At 41.5% G+C, this 20,227-nt stretch overlaps 1 protein-coding gene across 1 annotated transcript in view; it reads right to left on the bottom strand.

Annotated features, from left to right (window-relative positions):
- The window catches only part of NEDD9 (neural precursor cell expressed, developmentally down-regulated 9), a 77,604-nt gene that overhangs the window by 41,144 nt on the left and 16,233 nt on the right, over positions 1–20,227 (bottom strand). The window lies entirely within an intron of this gene.

The following is a 20,227-nucleotide window of genomic DNA, read 5'->3' as shown; positions in this document are numbered from 1 at the left end:
GCTCACCTCGAGGTCTGGGCAAGAAACGGACGCTGGGGACAAAAGGCCCTCTGTCTGCCGCCCCCGCCTCGGCTGCTGCCTCCTGCGCTGGGTGGATTTCTGGGCCTGTCAAGGTTCAAAGCGTTCAGGCTACCAGCGAAGGCAGCCCTGAGAAGGGTGGCTCTCAAGTGACAAGAGTGCTGAGGCAGCAGAAACGGCTCTCACAGCCTGGCCTGGGGCTCACAGGGCCAGGGCCTGTCCCCCCAGCCAGACTGCACGGAGCCCCTTGTGCTACCAAACCCCTTCTGTCCACCCCTTCTATAATCACCTTGTGTAGGTTTTGGAGGAATTGAATGCTTTGTGCTGCTCAGTTGCTGTCTTTGTAATTGATTTTCATTCTCATTTGTCCCCAAAAGATGATCTTTTAACTTCTTCCTCTTGGATCAAGGTGCCAAGTGTTCGCTTTTCCTTGGGAAAGCAATTTAAACACCGATTAGACACCAGAGGCCAAGATGGCTTTAATGATCTAGAGATGTCCATTATAAAGAGTGACCGTGGCAAATACGGATTATTTGGAAGAGAGTAATAATTAACTCAGGTATCTTGGGGGCAGGAAAGAGCAGGGAAAATAAATGTGTGGTGATCTTCTGTGCTTTTTAAATTAGACCTCTTAATCAGGCATGATTAATATGGTGCACATAATAGGAATCTTTGTGTATGGGACATGGTCCAGCTTGTTTAGATGAATAGGAAATAAATTCTCTCCCTTTTGCCCGAGTTGGATCTTACCCAACATTTCTAGGTCACAGATGGACTCAAGACTATTTCTAGTGGCCTAAAGAAAAACAGCAAAAAATAATCTTGTACTACCAGATTACAAACATAACTTCATTCCATAGTACAGTGATATCCTTAAATTCTCATGTGACTAAGCCCTAGAGAGGGATCCTATTGCTAAAATGGCTTCATGGCTTCTAAGGAATGCGGTACTTTTATCTGCAATCTGCTACATTCTCTAGTTCCAGCATAAAATGTGGGGTTGTACTGTACAAATTTACTGAATGAATGCAAAAATATTTTTTTTCTGTACGGTTGTCTTGACTGCACATGCCCTAATAATTCATCGGTGTGAGTCCCTGTCAGTACAAAAGATGTCTCAGTTATTAGTGAGAAAAGCGAACTTCTGCTTTCTGTAGTGCAGAGTAGTACTGTAGCTTTGCAGGCTATAACCCCTCGTGGGAGTTTTTCTCTGGGTTTTTCTTTCCGTTTTTTTGTTGCTGTTGATTCTTCTGGTTTTCCAAGAAGATACTTGAAACAGATAATATTTTATATGCGGTGAGTTTGGCGTGGCATTGTTTTAAGTGTAGCATCAAAATACATTTGGGTAGTTTCAAGAGAATAAAGCTCATTTGTATGTTGTGTCCTTAGACATTTTATTTAAGAAAATAATTCTTCCAGTGATTATGCATAACCAGCTTACTATTAGGAGAGTGCAAATCCCTTTGGAGTGTTTCTTAATTGCAGAGTTTGACCTTTGATTTTCTTTTTGCATATTTTTGCCCGTCATACTCCAAGGATAAAAATTTCTCCTGGGAGGAGAAAATTTGTCTTAAGCATAGAGAATGCAATGGCTAAGGTGTTAGTGTGGTATTGGGCTAGCATCCAAATCTTATTCCCTGATTAAGTCCTGTATAATCTCTTTATGTGGCAGCATTGTTATGAAGATAAATATGTTAAAGACTGTAAAACCACATTAATAAGAACTGAATATGTGTCAGAGACAAAAATAAAAGTAGAACTGTATATCTGACTTCACCTATATTTAAATCCAGAGTGCATCTGGTTTCCAGTAATCCCACCGATAGTGATACTTTTAACATAATTAGTGTTTTTCCTTTTTCAGAATGCTTTACAATCACATTATGAAACCTCAGCACATTTGAAAAGCTGTGCCTTCTGCTTTTCGTTTAGCCGGCATTGCTTTCAGTGTATGTAAAATGTCTCTGACTGATCTTAATATGAGGTAACAGATGTGTTAATGTAAAATTCTAGTTGGGTTGTTCTATTTTATATATTATTTTGCTTTTATTGTTCTCCTTAACTCATATTAAAAGCTTTGAATTAGATGCCACTGGAATGACACTTGGGCACAAAACCCACAGAGTCTATCAGTGTTGATAGCTATACTCTACAATTCTGAAGAAGCAGACCCAAGAACTGCTGTTCTACAGGGAGAAAAAGAGATTGCCACTGCACACCACCTCCTCAGTGAAGTCCCACTGTTCATTTTATTCACGCACCCTCCCTTTCCCTCTCTCACCTACTGCATTTACCATCTAAGGTTGTCTTTGCACTTTGAGGGGGTTTTTAGTTTCCACAAGGGTGAAATACTCCTGCTTAGTGCAACGCTTCTAGCAGAGCTAGCGGTGTGGCGGAGCTCCCTGATCTATCACGAATATCAGGAATTAGATATACCTTGAAAGAGAGATTTGTCAATATGATCCCCTAACCTTGACACATTACTGTGTCAGGATTGTGGCAAGCACACATTTGTGGTTAGTCCAAGCACTTTGCTTTTCTTGATGACCTTGTCAACTGCTGTGCTTTTACTATGTAATATTGTATTTCAGACGTAGTCTAGTAAAGTTTTGAGTTGGTTTCCTTGGATTATCAGCTTAATTACACAATGGAACATGCTGATGAAGGAGCCAAGACCTGGCGTTACTGAAGTCTGTGTTGCAGAGGCAACTTGAGCTATATTGCTAGGATTTATAACTACAGGGCCCTATTGAAGTTCTCAGGAGGGTTATTCATGTAATGTGTCTTTTGCTTCACAGCACAGTGATGGATTGATTCACCGCCTCATATTTTATGCCGCTGCAATTCCAGCAGAGTAGCAAATGAGTTCTGTGACTTCGTCTTGTGCCTGCATCAATGGCTTTTGTTTGTTTCTTTGCTTTTGCTGACAGCAATTAATATTACTCTCTGCTCATTTGGGCAACTGACTGCTTGTCTCCTACTCTTATGCACCATCCTGGTGAGCTTATCGCTTGCTTTATTTCTCACCACACCAGTGGTCTGTGTCCTCCTGGTGCCCTCCTGCTTACCAGTTGGGGTTCTGGGGTATTTGGGGGACAGCAGCAGGTGAAATGGTAGGACAGCCAAAGGGGATGCTTGTCAGCTGAGCTCTGCAGCTCGCCCGCCACGGCCCTTGTGCACAATGTAGAAGGGAGCTGTCAACTGGGCTGGGAAGGGAATACCCATTGAAGCAAACCAGCCAGCTATTGCCCTGTGACAATTGACAGGAGAACAACACGAGATGGATATCCTGCTCTGAAAGGTTACTCAAACAAAAATCCCTTGTTCTTATTTCCCCGTGACACAACCTGAGAAAGGAGAGACACAGCAGAGTGTCTCCCTCACAGCTGGGAAACCCTTTTCAGGAAGGGTCTGTAAGCTCTGAGCTCTGTGTCTGGGAAACACTGACCTTTTTTTCCTTTTTTAAGTTTTTCCCCTGCACAAAGCCCTAACTGTCCTTTGGATAGTGTTGTGTGGCATGTACAGCACTTCTTGCTGTGATAATTGGCATGGGGATTGGGATTAAAATTAACTTGGTTATACTGCCACTGCACTTTATGAGCAAAGGAGGGTCCTGGTAATCAGCCTTAGTCCTGTTGCCTCTATAACACTACCCAGACTGGTTTAGTGGCAATGCACTAGGTGGGATTTTTTCAGAATAGAGTGGTTTTATACACAATCGGAGTGGTGGAATTTGCTTGCTTGGACAAGTCTGTTAAAAAAGATGAAACGCTGCTCTTTCCTGAAAAGAACATGAACAAAAATTCACCACTGATGTGGGCAGGCTTTTGCGTCTGTGTGCACAGAAGGGGCCCCGTCTCCCACCTCACTAGGAGATAACGAGAAAAAGATTTCATTCTCACCCAAAGAAGGGAATATTTTGCATTTCAGCAAACCAAAACAAAGTCTGCTCTGTTTTTCTTTGACTAGCAATGGAAATCTTTTCAAGCAAGCAGTCCATTCCATTTAACAGTAATGGAGGTCTGTCCTGGCAGACAGATGAGTGGGTAGTGATCGCTATAGCAGTCAGATTTAAATTCCAGGGTCAAATTGCAAGAATAAAAATTGTTAATAGGAGTATCTTTTTAAATTTGACTATCCTTTGCCATTCTGCCTAAGATGCCTTTTAAGCACAGAGCTGGTTCACTAGCCTTGCTCTAGAATTCTGCATCCCACCTCCTTTCACAATCAGGCACAAAAGCTGTTCACATTCTCAAGAAGGGCATTTTATGCAGTGTTTCTTCAGGAATCGCTCATTTAGCTTTGTAAGTCAACTGTCAAGGCCCTGTTTAGTGACCCTCCTTCAGATAAAGGGAATAAATGCAGCTCCTTCTGTCCTCCCTGTTTTGCTTCAAATGCCAGCCAGAAAGAAACATACTGATGTCCTCCCACCCAAAAGGTTTTGAAACTGAATCCAGTCTTTGTTAGCTTGAGAAATCATGGAAGGCAGCTGGAGTTTTGGTAACCTGGCTCTGGCTATCACCAAGCCACCAGCCTGACCCAGTAAATAAAAACTGCAAAGTCTGTTCAGTTAAAAAAAAAAAAAAAGAAAATAAATATCACTACAATTTTCGCTTGTTAGGAGAAGCAGGCAGTCACCTTCTCACGGGGAAATGAACACAGGAAAGGGAAACAGTGGAATCGCTGTTAAAACAGCATGAGCAACCCATCTCTCCCTGGGGAATGGAGAGAAAGTACTGGCTACTAGCTGCAGATGAGGATGAAAAAGAAGAGCCTTTCCAGGTCCGTGCAGCATGGCTGCCCCAGCCATCCAGCTGGTGTGGAGCCTGTGGGTGAGGGAGACTTCACGTTCTCAGCACCCTTGGCAGGAATTTGTAGAAAACAGCAGCAACTGTGGGTGAGCTGCCACACGCACTTTGCAAAGCCGAGGCGAGTAAGAGCTCTGCAAACCTTGTTATTTGCGCTGGTGCAGATAACATTAATGTGTTGATTAGGAAAGATGGCAGAAGCCAGTGGCTTTAAGGTGTGTGTGGGACTGTGGCAGACTGGGTCCCCAGTGCTTGCCTGCCAACCAACTGGTGGTGTTGGGAAGTCAAGAAGAATGTAAGGTATGTGGAGAAGACTGGAGAAGGAAAAGAATGTCAGGATGGAGCACACATTGGCCTATTCCTCCCAGAGATGCTGTCAAAGGCTTATTCATTTCCCAAACAAACAAACCAGTCTAACAGTTGTGCTCACAGAACATGCTCCTTTTTTTCCCCTCTGGCACTGAATATTTTTAATACATGGGTTAAAAAATACAGGCTTGCTTCCAGACATGTGGCATGCATGCCATTCAAGCTACTGATGCCAAAAGAGTGTTTTTTTGTTTTTCTTAAGAAAAGCTGAGAAATAGCATAGCTATGGAGACTGCAAAAGACTTCTGTTCTGGTTCACAATTGTCTGGATGAAATATGATAAACGTAATACAGGGAGGTTGCTCAAGAGGAAATGTATGTTTAGGCATCACAGCTCGTTTAAGATGAAAGGAAGCCAGAATTGGAACCGGAATTGCCTCAGACAAGAAACTTAGGCACAAAGCTTAAGCATGTTAAGCTTTTCATGCAGTCATGAGAAGTTATAGTGTTAGCATCCAAAAACTAGATCTTTACCTGAACTTTCTGCTTGAACTTTCCCCAGTTTGGGCAAAACTCTAGAGCTGAGATTTTATCCACATGGATCACGTTACATTATTCCACCAGCTATTAAGATTGTTAAAATAGGGGTGAATTGAATAAGGTTTTTGTTTGTGTGTTTGGTTTGGTCTTTTGTGGAGGCTGACCAGCCCACCACAGCATTATGATCCCAGTTTGAAAACAGCCCAAGCTCTTTTGAATACATGCAAGCAGCATCCTAGGTTTGAGGGAATGAAGCCTTGACTCAAGCAGCATACAACCCACCTGCAAAGGAACTCTTCGTGAGAGCAGGAGTGTGGACAATGAGGTAGGAAACAGTGGTTTGGAGTAAAAAGGTTCACTTTCCTGTGGCATCCTGTTTGATATCTAGGCAGATAAAGTTGTGTAGACTAGCATCAGTAAGTTTTTTCTCTGCAGATACCATCTCTCTTGCCTCCATGCATGCACATACCGAGTCATTCCGATCCACAGAAGCTTTGTCTGGAACGCGGAAGTGCATGGCTCTGCTCTTTCCAGCCTCGGTGCCTTGCTCCTGCCTGGTCTTCCCGCCTGCCTCTCCTTCCCCTCCTCCTGCCTTCCCAGTCCTGGGGTGGAGAGCCCCACTTCCAAACACACACGCCAGAACTTTCCTCTGAACTTGCGTGGAAGGAGGTTGTACAGAAGCATGAAGCTACAAAGTTGTAATATAGGAAGGGGTGTATGTTGAAGTCTTTACCCATCTATTAGATAGTTTTAAAATACTGCATCAAAATCCTTGAAATCCCAAGAATCCTCTGTGCAAAGCATTTCTACATCTTAGCCCCATCTCAGGGAGCCAGGACCAAAGAAACCCATGTCTAAATACTCCCCCCTTCCCCTTGATTTGCAAAATGCACACTACTTTAACTTGGCAAAAACTCAAAACTGACCCTAAAATACAGCTTTTCGTGACTGTAAATTGCCCATCGGTTTTACACATAATCCAAGGAATCGTCCTGTGGCTGGACTAGCCAACTGTACCTATTTTGTTTGCAAAACCTGTTAGTTTTGTTCTCTCTGGTTTTAGGAGCCCTTTGTTGAATATCTCCTACACTTCTTTTACCAAAGGTGGTCTGCTGTTGTTATATTTCATATCCTCATGTTTTCCCTCTCCCCATCTTTCACCAGCGACTCTTTCATAGCATCAAAAGCTTATCTCCCTGGTAGGGCCAGCAGCTTGGTTGTTGTCCACTAGCCAGCAACCAGTTCTTTCCAGTAGGAGGAGTAGAAAAAACAATGAAAATTTAATAAAATGCAAATTACATATATTTTTTAAAAAGATAAATCCAAAGGGGAAATTCAGGACTTGCCTTTGCAGTTACATTTCCTATGAAGTATCAGCCTTGGTTTGATTTGAGGCTTAAAGAATTTCAGGGAAATTGCTTTTTTTTAGAGATGTTTGGAGGGAGGATATGTAATAGGAAAGCCAGCATCTTTTCTCTCTTTCTCTTCAACCAGATCTATGGAGGTCAGTTGATATCCATAACAACAAAGAACAGTATGTGAAATGTCTCACACTGTCTGGCTTATTTTTTTTCTTCTTTGAGTGTTGGCATTTAAGCTCTCATCTCATACTCAGTGTAAATTTGCGTCTCCGCAAAACTGCCAAAAATGGTTATCTTTGCTGCCATCTAAATCTGTTTATGGTGTGCTCTCCTAAAATCATTCTTTAAAGGAAAATGGCTGATTTCCAAACCCCTCCTACTCTTCTGATATTTTTAACAAGCAATTCAGTCCAATGTCGTTTAAAGAAAAGATCATTGCATTTCTGCGTGTTGCAGGACTCTCAGGAAACAATAGCAGAAGAGAAGGGACGTGGGAACTCTGTTCCCTCTCTTTTCCATTGCTAGCATTTGCGAACTCTGAATGCTTCCAGCAACGGGGTAGCCAAAGATGGGGTGAAAAGGACAGAGCACATTCCCATTGGCAAAGCTTCCCTCGACTTCACTGGGACCAGGGTTTGGCCCACGCTCCATTGCATCCCGAACCTTGGCTTTGACTTAATTGGCTGCTCATAGTCGACTGTCTCTGTTGAGGGAGGCAGTGCTGCAGATAACTCGGCTCTCACGAGTACCCGCCACAGTTATTCTTCTGCCTGCTTCATGCTGAGTACTTACCCTTGCACAGCTGATAGAAGCACCAGTCTTGGGATCACATGAAAGGAAAGCTGCACACCACAGTTTGCTGGTGTCTCCTTCAACACCTACAGTCTCTGTCTGGCCTTTCCCTCACGTCCCAATTGATTCATGATGTTTGCTTCTGAAGTCTGAGGAGGGCTTGAGTCATAAGGGTTGACATGAGGATTTGACTCCTCACCTCCTCAGAGTTCAGCCCTGTCTGGGAGCTGTGAAGGTCTGGCTCCACATGTGCTCATGGCTTTTGAGGAAGGGCTTAGCTCATTTGTCATACCATAAGGTCTTGAAGAATGTATATCTGGAAGCCATTGCTAAAAATCCTGGGAAGCGTCAGGGTACTGGAGAGGTTCTCCTTTAAAGTTTTGAGATAGAGTGTGTTGGCTCTGCCTCTCTAGACAATAAGTAAACACTGGATAAGAACCTTAGTCATGCTTTCAAAAGTAAGGCATGGTAGCATGCCAGAGAGAGCCCAGCTGCTGTGGGGTAGGTTCACAGTAGCTATTCCAGAAGTTGTTTATCCAGCGAAAGATTGTGGTAGGGGTGAGTGTTTGCCCAAAAAGAAGACCACAAAGGCTGGATGTATGCAATCCCCTCTTCCCAGAACATAAGCAATGGTCTTACATGACTGTCTAGTGGTGTATGCAGTAGCTCAGAAACGTGAAAGTCAAAGACATGCTGGAAAAGCAGTTTTGGGTATATATGGGTCAAAAGTTTTGTACTAAAGCTGGTGGAATAGAGTCCTTAGACTGGTCTTATAATTTCATTTTCCTCATTTCCCTCATTTCTCAGAGTTGGGTCTTCTGGTACAGGGATCAAAAGTGGAAAAGCATAAGAAATGCAAGGTCCCAGATGCTGACTCCTGACCTAAGCACATGGGTGAAAGAAAAGTCTGTTGGACCAAGTTGCATTTGTGACAGCTGTAACCACTGCGGGGAGGAATGGAAGGAGACATTCTTTTGAATTTGTGGGAAGAGGGAAAGAAGGCAAGGAAGATGCATAGAGAAATAGACTATTATTAATCAAAATAATGAGAGAGAAATAGTCAGGGGCATTAGGGATACAAAGCACCCCACACCTTATGTGGATCAGTACAGATTATAGCCTTTTCTGTCTTGAGAAATCTATTCCCCTCTTTACTTTGATATTTAAAACATTCCGTGCTTGATAAATAACAAAAAATGTGGTTCTTAAAGACCCAGCTACATTCTGGTAGCAGCCAAGATAACTTCATGAAGACAAACTTGTGTTAATTTAAAAAAAATATATATCACGCTAGAAAGTTATGTAAGATTCTATTTTAAAATCATCTGGTCCTAATTTACTAAATTTACTGCCTCAGAGCTAATGCCAAACTGCTACATTTGATTTATAGAAATACTTTAGCACATTTTTCCATCAGGCTATTGTAGAGTATATTTGCTGCCTTTTTATTATCATTAAAAATGCAGACTTCTTTAAAGGAAAGGAACATTTTTGAAGAGCTTATTGATAGTTCCTCACAGGATGCCAGGAGACATGCAGATAGTAAACAATGCTGTGTGTTTGGGAACATTCCACTCGATTTTCAACTCCTTCACCATCTTTTTTTTCCTCTGTAATTGAACAAAGTGACCCATCTGGTAAATGGATGTTTGAAAATGTCTGATTTGTGCCAAACCACTTTTCTTAAGCGCAGACTACATTTTTTTTCAGGCAAATGTTTAAACAGCAGCCGTACTGTGATGCATTGCTAACCATTTAAAAAACACACACCAAACCCAGACAGCGGGCAGGGGGGAGTCGGGGTGGAAGAAAGCTTAACAAATATTCCATTAAAAATCTATCTAAAAATATCGTGCTAAACAACCCTCCTTCTTCCCCTTTCTCTCCTGGACAAGGGTTTCTGAATGGGAAATGACTGCTAAGGGGTAGAACCTGTGCCCTGTGTTTAGCAGGGTGATTGAATGTGTGCTTAACTTTGCGCACGTGCTCAAGTCCTTCCATATTCATTTGTATGTGTGTGCTTCACTGAACTGGGTCCTTGATGAGTCTTCATCTGCTTGTGTAATAAAATTGTATTCCAGAAGAGTTATGTTTTTCAACTTTTTGAGAAGTCATTGTAGCTTTTTTTCCCCCTGTGTCAATCTCCCATTGAACTTACCTACAAAGTGTGCACCATGTGCTGGGAGTTCTCAAATTTATGGATATTGGGTGGAGTTGTGGTTCAGGCCTTTTGCTAATTTTTACTTGTTTCTATATACTACTATTCTGAACCCAGAAGTGTCAAAATACCACAAGCAGAGGGTATTTTTCTGGTATTTCCAGCTTGAGCAGAATTAGGTGGTACTAGATATCCCCTATTCTTCTGTGGTAATCTCAGACTAATTCAGATCTAACCCAGCACTCATACTAGTACCACTTCTACAAAATTCGCCATGCAGTTACCTGAAACTTGTATTGCCTGCTTTCATTTTGGTACCTCTCTTTCCTTGTCCATCTCTACAACTGTTTTCTGTCACTCAAACAACTAACCAACTTCAGGGACTTCAACTTCAGCTCTGTTTTGAGTCCATAAACTCCCTCCCATTTTAAAGCCCAAATCTCTCAGTTATTTTGAAGCTTCAGGGACTGATATTTTATGCCTTGATGCAGCAAGACATGCCAGCTTCAAAAAAAAAGCGTCAGTGCTTTTAAAGTGTCTGATCTGAATAGCATTGTTTCCAGATGGGATGGGTTGGCACAGCTGAAGAGGCTGTTGCTTCAGTAAAAGAATGAGAGGGTGTAATCCTGGTCCTAGCAAAGGGTGGCTGTGGCTCCACAGTATCATCTGTTTAGTTTCAAGATAGAGAAGACTTAGTCAGCCATCCCAGTCTTAAGAGTGCCAAGGCAAAAATGATGTCTGTTTCGTATCCATGAATGCCGTGCCACTGTGTCTGCTCGTAACATCCAAAGACTTTAGGGCATTTCAGTTTTGTGAAACAGGTTACTAGGCTGCTGTGGTTGTCGTTGTTATGGCTGTTGGAGAAGGACTGTCAGAAAAGGGGAACTGTGCGTGTTGCCCAACATGAAAAGCTCCTGGCTGAGAAAATTTCCCTGCAGCTCATCAAATCCACCAAATCTTCTCAAATGCTTCCGTGATAGAGATCCATGAGAGCCACTCATGAAGAAATGGACCAACATGAAAGGGAAAGAGGATAAAAAGGTCGCAGCTGGGAAAAGAAATGATTCAGCACTAGTGTTTGCGGGCTGGCATTTGTGTTTGCAGGTCGAAGTCAGTGTAAAGTTGTAAATGTTCTTTTGTGTTCTGCTCTGGAAAGGATATAATGGTGCAAGACAAGCAAAGCACTAAAGTCTAAATTTCATTTGACACACTATGAAAATGAGACAACTGTATGCTAGCTGGTTGAGGTCCAAAGATGTCACCTCCCATTACTATCGTTTGTTGAGTAGTTGCCAACATTTGCCCGTTTTCACAGCCCCATCAATGCTATAGAAGAATATTTCTGGGACGACTCAGCAGTCTGAGGAAGAGTGGAGCTTTGTTTTTCGGGACCTAATCCCCTTAAACCACTTCCTCTTCCCATTGGAGTGAGGTTTTCTTAATGCCTTTTTGTGTGTTTTGTTTTGTTTTAATGACCAGTGCTCTTGGGGCCGTTTCCAGGTCTCCCTGAAAGGTCAGGTCCGCTTTTCTCTTTGCTTGCCATTCATACGGTGAGTAGCAAGTGCTCCTCCTGCCCCATTCCCTCAGGCTTTGAGGCTGCTCTCTTTGCTGATCTCAGTTCTGTTCTTTGAGGTTGACAGTGGTTATTTCATTATTTCACTCTTTAGAAAAATAAGAGTTCCTTAAATACATGTGAATTTATATCCCTTCTTGCTATTTATCACTCCTTCACCCAAATATATGGGTAAATAAAAAATGCACCTATATCTTTCAGCCTTTTAGTTGCACAGTGATAGAATGAAAGACACATGATGCAGAGAGGAATTTTTCCACCTGTAGCTCTGGACAGCTTTCAGCTCTGCTTTAATGTTTGTCATGTTGTTTTCTCTTGCAGGATTTGTTCTGCGTTTCAGAAAAGGAAAAGAAACACACATGTGATCTGTTTATATAGCCATGGTTCTAGACTTCAGATGTATTGTATGTAAGCAGGTGTCCCCAGCTAATCTAAAATATATCAGGTGTGCCATTTTTATAGATATATATGATATAACTACTTCATTAAACTAGCCATACATTCAAGAGACTGCATCTGTCTGATACATGCAAGATCTTGGCGGTATTGAGAACCTGCAAACTATACTGAAGGTGCTCGGTTTTACGAGTACAGTTGCATTCGTATGTGTAGAGTAATAATTCTGACTTACTACGTATAAGTGAATTTGTATAGATGAATTCTAAATGCTCACTATGAATGGTGTAGTTAGATACAGAAAAGTCTCTCAGGGTATGAGAAGATTTAATTTAAGAGTGAGTCCAGCCTTCAAAGCAGCAACTACCTTCTTTCTAATCAAGGACCTGTCTTTTTGTAACAGTATTAAGTTCCAAAGTTCAGAGCCAGATGGCTAATATGAGCTGGATTCGGGTTTTTTTCCTTCTCTCTCCATTACTTATTTAGAAATTGTGATATTTCTCAGGTTGGCCAATTTATTTTCAAAATAATTTGATTGGTTTTTGGTTTTGTTTTTTTCTCACATCATAACTCCTTTTTATTAGAAAAATAATCTCTTGATTTTTTTTTTCCTGCTAGTCAGAACTCTACAATCCATTCTCCTTCAAAGTTTCAAAAATTAATTGATTGCAAAGAGTGGCACTTTTGGACCAGATGAGGTTAGAAAACAAGTGCTGAGATGCTAGTATGAACCTATCTCTAGACTACAACCACAATTAATGTGAGGAGTACTGGAGAATAAGTTGGTTCATTTAGCTATGTTCTTTGGCAGAGGAAAATAAGGGAAGATTTATATACATTATAGTCTGTCAATGGTTTATTGACCACACTGTGGTTAAATATTGGTTAAAAGAACATCTTCCAGTGTTTAAATATATATTGGCCCAGAGCTATGTACAGCAGAGATGTAATACACCTATTTGGTCATGTAGTCCCTTGCATTTAAGAAAATATACTGCATCCTCTACTAAGGTTTTTCCTTGGTGTGTGTGGTAGGTCAGCAATCTCTGAACTGGTGGCTGTTCTTTGAGTTAAAGTAGTGGTGCCATCAGTATTTTGCAGGAAGAAAAACTGAGGCGCTTGGTGATTTGCTCATGATCACACAAGAAGTGCAAAGCAGCTGAGGTACAGGCAGCTGTGAACTGAATGGCAGGGAACATTGGCTATGTGACTGTGACAACATTGCTTAATTGGGGAGCATGGATGTTGCTTGATGGGGCTGCTGTATCTTCACTGAATCTTCCTCATTATACCCTTGGCTGTTCTGTTATCCTACAAATAGCACCTAGCCAGATTTCCCTTACTCTCAGGTCTGTGTTGCCCTTCTCCTCGAAAATCAAAGTGGTCTGGAGGTTTGGTTCACTTAGACATGTGAATGTTTGAGGGCTAGCCTGTCAAAAGTAAATGTGGGTTCACCAGGGGTGGGACTGGGTTGCCTGTGCATGGAGTCTATGGACAGGTCTATCTTTGGGTATCTCAGCTGACATATAGCTGCAACTCCAGGAAGGCAGCGGTATCCAATAGGTCCTATTGCATTACACTCACCCATGCACAGATGTTTGAGAGTTGGGTGCCTGAACCTTTTGAACCCAGTTCCTGAATGTTTGTTAGGTTCGTGGCCAAGATATCTGAACATCCTGGCTCAGGAAAGCTGAGCTGGAGTTTGAGACCTGCATCTCCTCTGTCCACAAATGCATCTCTTCTGACAGAAATCAGACATCCAGAAGAGAAACACATGAAATAGTAATCATCATATCTTCAAAATATGTTTGAGCTGTTTCCGAGTAAAATTTTGGCCCAGGAATTCTGGGAGCAGGAGAGATTTGGTAGTCAGAGTAACAGTAATAGAAAAAATTGGGCCAGTTTCCGGTCCCTAAGGTTCAGCCAAGTGAAAATTCATATATTGTGAAATTGTCACAGCCTGCTTGCTTACGCGGCTATGACCCCTGCCACTTTTATCCTGTAAATACAAAGTGGCCTCTTCCTTGGTCCACAAAGGAACAGAAAACGATTCGTTGCAGTCAGTGCTCAAAGTAGCCAGTAAGTTTTTCCCAGGGCTTCTGAAAAAGCTGTTCTTTTGATGAGATGCACACAGAAGGCAAAGATATAGTAGAGGGAAACTACTCTTTTCAGTTGTTTTCTGTTTCTACTGATTTGTGCCATACTTAAAAAACCACTAAATCCATTACTGATTTAGTAACTTCTGCATCAATATCCTGCTCTCTGCACCAGCAGCCTAACTACCTTGCTAGATGAGCAACGAAATGTGTCTTTCTGGGGTTTTAGGGTGAAATCACACCTCACACTGGGAGTTTCTAGGCCATGTGCTCACATTCAGAAAGGATGTGGTTTTCCTGTTCTGTAGGTTGCAACACAGAGCTGCACCAAAATGGACGCTGAGAAAACTTGCTGTGTAGTGCTGGCTGTGACAAAGCTTCACCATTATTCTTCACAAAAGGTTGAAACCCATTGTTTTAGTCTTCTGAACCGCAGCTAGCCTGCTGGGAAGGCTAGTCTCAGGTTTAACTTGCACACTGGGCACAGTGAGACAATAAGACAATGGCTAGAAGGACAGGGGAACAAATGGAGACATGCAGCACAATGTTTCTCACCCAAGTGCTTAGTAAAACTAGCCCTTACTTACTCTTTGCTTTGACTTCTGCTCATATTGAAGGTGCCATCACAATAAATCTCAACTCTTTCATCTTCCATGGCAGGTACCTAACTAGACTTTGCATCCTGGCTTGACTCCATACCCACAAAGCTGCACTATACAAAGAGTCCTTATATGCCACCTTTTTGCTTGCCAAACATCTGCTAAGTCCTTGTCAGAGTTTCGGAGGTCTAGTCTGAGCCTTCTGGCTTTGGAGTCTGCAAAGGACCTCACTGTGCTCGTGGGAACTAGTTTCTGCAACCAATTCTCATTCAGTTATGAGAGGCTTAGCAGTCTTCCCAGGAGCGTGGAAGAAATGTAGGTGGGGACACCTGCTCTTTAAACCAAATGAGGGGGATAAGCAGATGTCATGGTTCCTCTGAAGCTGCTTCCAAAGGGGCTACAAATTTCTAGGAACATGGGTCTTGCTGGGCAGGCACTTGATGTGTCACTGAAGAAGCTTTCTGTGCTCAGCGCTGGTGAGGCCCCACCTTGAATCCTGTTTTCAGTTTTGGGCCCCTCACTACACGAAAGACACTGAGGTGCTGGAGACAGTTCAGAGAAGGGCAACAAAGCTGGTGAGGGGTCTGGAGCACAAGTCTGATGAGAAGCAGCTGAAGGAAGTTGGGCTGTGTAGCCTGGAGAAAAGGAGGCTGAGGGGAGACCTGATCGCTGTCTGCAACTACCTGAAAGGAGGGTGTAGCATGGAGGGGGTTGGTCTCTTCTCCCAAGTAGCAGGTGATAGGACAAGAGGAAATGGCCTCAAGTTGTGCCAGGGGAGGTTTAGATTGGATATTAGGAAAAATGGCTTCCCAGAAAGGGTTGTCAGGCATCGGAACAGGCTGCCCAGCGAAGTAGTGGAGTCACCATCCCTGGAAATGTTTAAAAGACATGAAGATGAGGTTCTTAGGGACATGGTTTAGAGGTAGACTTGTCAGTGCTAGGTTAACAGATGGACTCGATGATCTTGAAGACCTTTTCCAACCAAAACCATTCTATGACTCTATGATTAACTGAACCCAATCCTGCTGAATGTCATAAATCAGAAAAGAAGGTTATCTTTCGGTTTTGCAGGTAGGCAGTCATGGTTCATCCTCAGTGCATTTATATCTTCCAGAAGGGATACATTCTTCTTTGGTTGGAGCTCAGCAGCCCATACATCTTTATGCATCAGGACCAAAGTTTTTCTATCCTCCTGATAGATTTGCTAATAAATTGAGAAGAAACAGAGCTTACCATACTAATGTGATTCCTCTGCTCGCTGGCAAGCAGTGGACACCTCTTGTGCTAGGTGCCGAGAATAGCCCTGATGTGCCTGGGAGATTGCACAGCTGTGCAATGAAAACATGCACCCGTATCCTGGGAGCATTTGCCATACTCACTGCTGTTGGCCAGAGGGTTAATGCCTCCTAATACTCCTTGGTAAATCTGCAGCTGCACCATGTTTGACAGAACTGGAACTGCTGAACATATTCAGCACAGAGTTCTTTACTGCTAGCACTGAAATCATGTCTCTACCTGTGTTCTCCTTCAGAGAAGAAAAAAAATTGTAACTAAAATCTCTCAAAATCATAATTTTAAATTGCTACTAAAAAGAAGTTTTAAGGAAATATTTGGCCAACCAATTAGTAAACTGATCTTTAAGGACAAACTCTTGAGATTATTCCATAATTCCCAGTCTCCAACCCCATAATGAAAAAATGGTGATCCTTCCCCAAAACCACCACCTGGCTACAAATCATTGTTTCATTTCAAGGAAAAATTGATATTAAAATGACTAGAGCAGTTATATGCATTACATTTTAATAATCTTCCAGACCATCACACTTATGCTGAAGTGGCTTCTCTTTTTCTCAAAAGAAAATGTTTAGAGCATAATCACCATACATAGGTTGGGCTCTTTTCCCCACAAATCTGGTTGGAGTGTGGAACGTGGGCTTCACAATGATTTGCTTTTGGTCTTGATTTCATCAGGGTTTTTAGTGGGATGCACAACTGTTTCAAAACGGCTTCTGACCTAAACAGCTCATCGTTTCCGTGGTAGGGCTGGAGACCACACATGGTGACTTAAGAGATGGTAATTGCTGGTGGATCTTGGGTATTTTCTCACCCTTCTAACAGAAGCTAACATTTTACATAGAGAAGATATTTCTGCAAAATTTCAGCCCATACTGAAAAAAATAGAGTCAAGACAAACACTGTAGGGTGGGGACAGCAAAAGCAATGGGCTAGCTCGGGGCATGTTTGCACCAACCCAGAAGAGCTAGATGCATTCTCCAGCTTTTTTCGTTATTCAAACATAGCCTCAGGTCTGCTGAGTTGTTCATAACATTCGACCATGGCAAATTTCTAAAAGCTTGCATTAGCGGAATTTTCACAGCGCATCTTCCAAAACTACCCATGGCAGTATGCAATATTTATATCTAATCTAATATTTACGGCCCTGCTCTACAACTCTGCAGCTTCTTCCTGGAACAGTGAAAGAGCTTCAAGGGGGCTCCTGCTCATGGGTGGAGCTTGTGGTTAATGTGCCAGGCCCCCAGTTTGACAGCGAGGCAGTTTGATGTGCTAGCATACGAGCGTCTCTTTTCACTCTAATATAATTATCTAAGTTCAAAGAATACCAAACACAGATCAAAATGGCTCTGACCTTTCTACCAAACCAGGAGTGCTGTTCCATTTTTGCACCCTAGTAAGCTGTTATAACCATTTGAAGCTCACCTGATTCTATATGTTTAGCTCTGGGGTTTTTTTTGTTGTTGGTTGGTTGGTTGGTTTTTTTTTGCTTTTTGTTTGTTTCGTTTTGGTTTTTTGTTTTGGTTTTTTGTTGTCGTTGGGTTTTTTGGGGGGCGGTTGGGTTTTTTATTTGTTTTTTGTTTGATTGGGTTTTTTTCCTTTTTTTGTTTGTGTTTTTTGGTTTTTTGTGGGTTTTTTGTTTGTTTTGATGTGATTTGGAGGTTTTTTTTGTTTTTTGGTGGTTTTTTGTTTGTTTTCCCACTAATAGTGTAATTTATTTCATATGGATTTTATTTCATGTGGAACAAAGGCTGCCAGGGGAACTGGATGCTCTGCCCTTGAACAGCACTCTCAAGATCTAGTTCCAGGTCATTCTTGTCTCTGAATATTTTCTGAAGAGTTACATTTCAAATTGTTCCTACCAGCCTGGCTTGTAAATATGTAAGTGGTGATGAGTGCAGCAGCTCTTACAGAAGTCTTACGGAAGTCCATAGGCCAGATTATTAAAACTTTCTCTGGAGGGAGATTCTACGTTGCTTGCGAAGGATGATAACTGATTTCAATGATGCTAGTCATCAACTCTGGTGTTTTCAGTCAGAATAACAAACTATTGGATTCTGTACCTTCTAAAAAGGGTTCCTGCTTTCAGTAATCTAGTTTCTAATTGATACTGGATACTGAAATGTCTGCATATGTGCAAATATATCCCCATGTAAAGATACTAATTTTACAGTTTATCATGTTTACAACTAATATGGTAAAACATCTCCCTGCTTTTACAATACAATAGATGTACCTTAACACAGTCAGTAAGTACTGACTACATTCTTCATTCAAAGCACTGGTATTTCCTTTCTTTACTCATGTTGGGTAATCACCATTCATCTTAAATTGTCTATCTTCTTTTATAAGCCCAACTGAGAAGTAAATATTCTGGTTGAGAAAGAGTGACAAAGTCTGACTCAGGCACCTGTGTTGATTAATATGGTATGTAATTTTGCAGCAAGCACCTCAAAGAAAAAGGAATGTGAAATAAATTTGACACATTTATTTCGTATTTTATGCCACATTACATTTATTATTGAAAGGCTGAGTTGGAGATTCCAACTTCAAAGGTATCGTCCTGAGTAAGGAAAAGAAATGGCTAAAAATTCTTGGGCATTTTTCAACAATGACCCCTAAAACTTGTTTTATCTGAAATATAGATAAAGACCCGCTTGGCATCAAGCCCAGATTGAAGGGTGAGTGTAAGAATTTGAGGCTTGTCCTCTGGATTAGTGAAAATCATACTAGTTCCACTGATTGGAATGAATCAACAAGCATCTTTACTAACCAAGGATCTGGCCTTTACAAATGGGAGTGTGAAATGGCTTCTACTTTCACACTATCCATGACTAACTATTCTGTTCATTTGAACTGGATTAAGGTCCAGCATCTTGCTACTAGATCACAGTAGATACCAGACTTCTAGTGCACCCAGCTTCTCACCTTTCAATTGCCTCTACTTTGAGATTCAAGAAAAAAACCTGCCTTTCTTTTCCCTTCTACTTCCACTTAGATCATTGGCTTCTGCAGTTTTTGCTAGTCCTCTGCAAAAGGACAAACATCAGATGGAGTTTATTCTGGTTGGAAGCTGTCTCTAGTTCTTGATGGGGTGGGCTTCTGGGTGGCTGCTGAGAAAAAATTGTCTCCCTTGCCACAAGTTACACCTGTGAATCTTTCCATCATTCTAGTTCAGCATTTAAAAAGCAGTAAATGGATGTGGATAAATTTAACTTGATTCCCTTCTGGGTGATAGAACAAAGGAAGATCTGGAAATGTCAAGATGGTCATCATCTTCTATCTGTAAGTTTTCTTTAAAGCTAAGGATTTGTTTGCTGAAAATCATTGTTCCCTACCTTCTCACACTTATTCAAAAGGTGTTCTAAAATTGCAATTCACCTAGCAAAAAATGAGTATTAAGGAACTTGGGAATTTTCCCTTCCCTCTGCAAGTGTTTTTAGAATAGCAAGCTTTCATTGCTCCTGGAATATAAACCACTCATATCCAACTGGTACATAGTTTTGGGAATATATCTACATTGTGTTGTTTCTATATGCAGATTTGTAAATGGCTGCTGCTTTAGGACACAGAACTGTTTAACCTTGTATATCTTAAAATATTTTTCTATGAGCTAAATTAAGCTAACAGAAATTATCTATTTCCTACTTCACTATCACAGAAAGCTTTTAAGACAATGGGGAAAAATGCTACTTCTTTTCCTTCTGCTCCATGCTATATCTATGAATGTTGTATTTCCTACTAATGCTGTCTCCTTATATTGAAAATGCAGAGAGGTAGGATGGGAAGTAGAATTCACATAGCTCCTTATAACAGCCTAGCTAGCACTGCAGTGTATCAGATTTTTGGTACATGAAATCAAATGACCACAGTATCCTGAGAGTAGTGACACAGTGGCAAATAAGTTCTGTGTATTCAGTGATCTGTATACTGCAGGTAACAATACTGAAGCAGATTGAAAAAAACCCCATGCTTCTGTATATGAAATTGTTTAAGTTTGGTTGGCAGAGATTTTAAACCAAAGCCAGATGACCTTTATTTCAATGTAACTATTTAGTTTCTGGGAAGAGAAACAACATGCTTGTATTTTGGGTATTTCTATCTGATTTCTCTCTTTTATTCTCTCATGCATAAAAGGACAGTGAAACTGTGGGGATTCTAAGTGAAGGAAAGCACCCCATTTCCAGTTGTGAAAAGAGTATAGTTGCATGAAAGTCTGCTTTATTCCCTTTTCCTTCTAAGCTTTTAAAAATATTTTCCTGCATTTTTGAATGAGAGAGAATA

The sequence above is a fragment of the Caloenas nicobarica genome, chromosome 2 (assembly GCF_036013445.1).
Source record: "Caloenas nicobarica isolate bCalNic1 chromosome 2, bCalNic1.hap1, whole genome shotgun sequence".
Lineage (NCBI taxonomy): Eukaryota > Metazoa > Chordata > Aves > Columbiformes > Columbidae > Caloenas > Caloenas nicobarica.
Note: the sequence above shows the minus strand (reverse complement) of the source record. Positions and strands in the feature narration are given on the sequence as shown.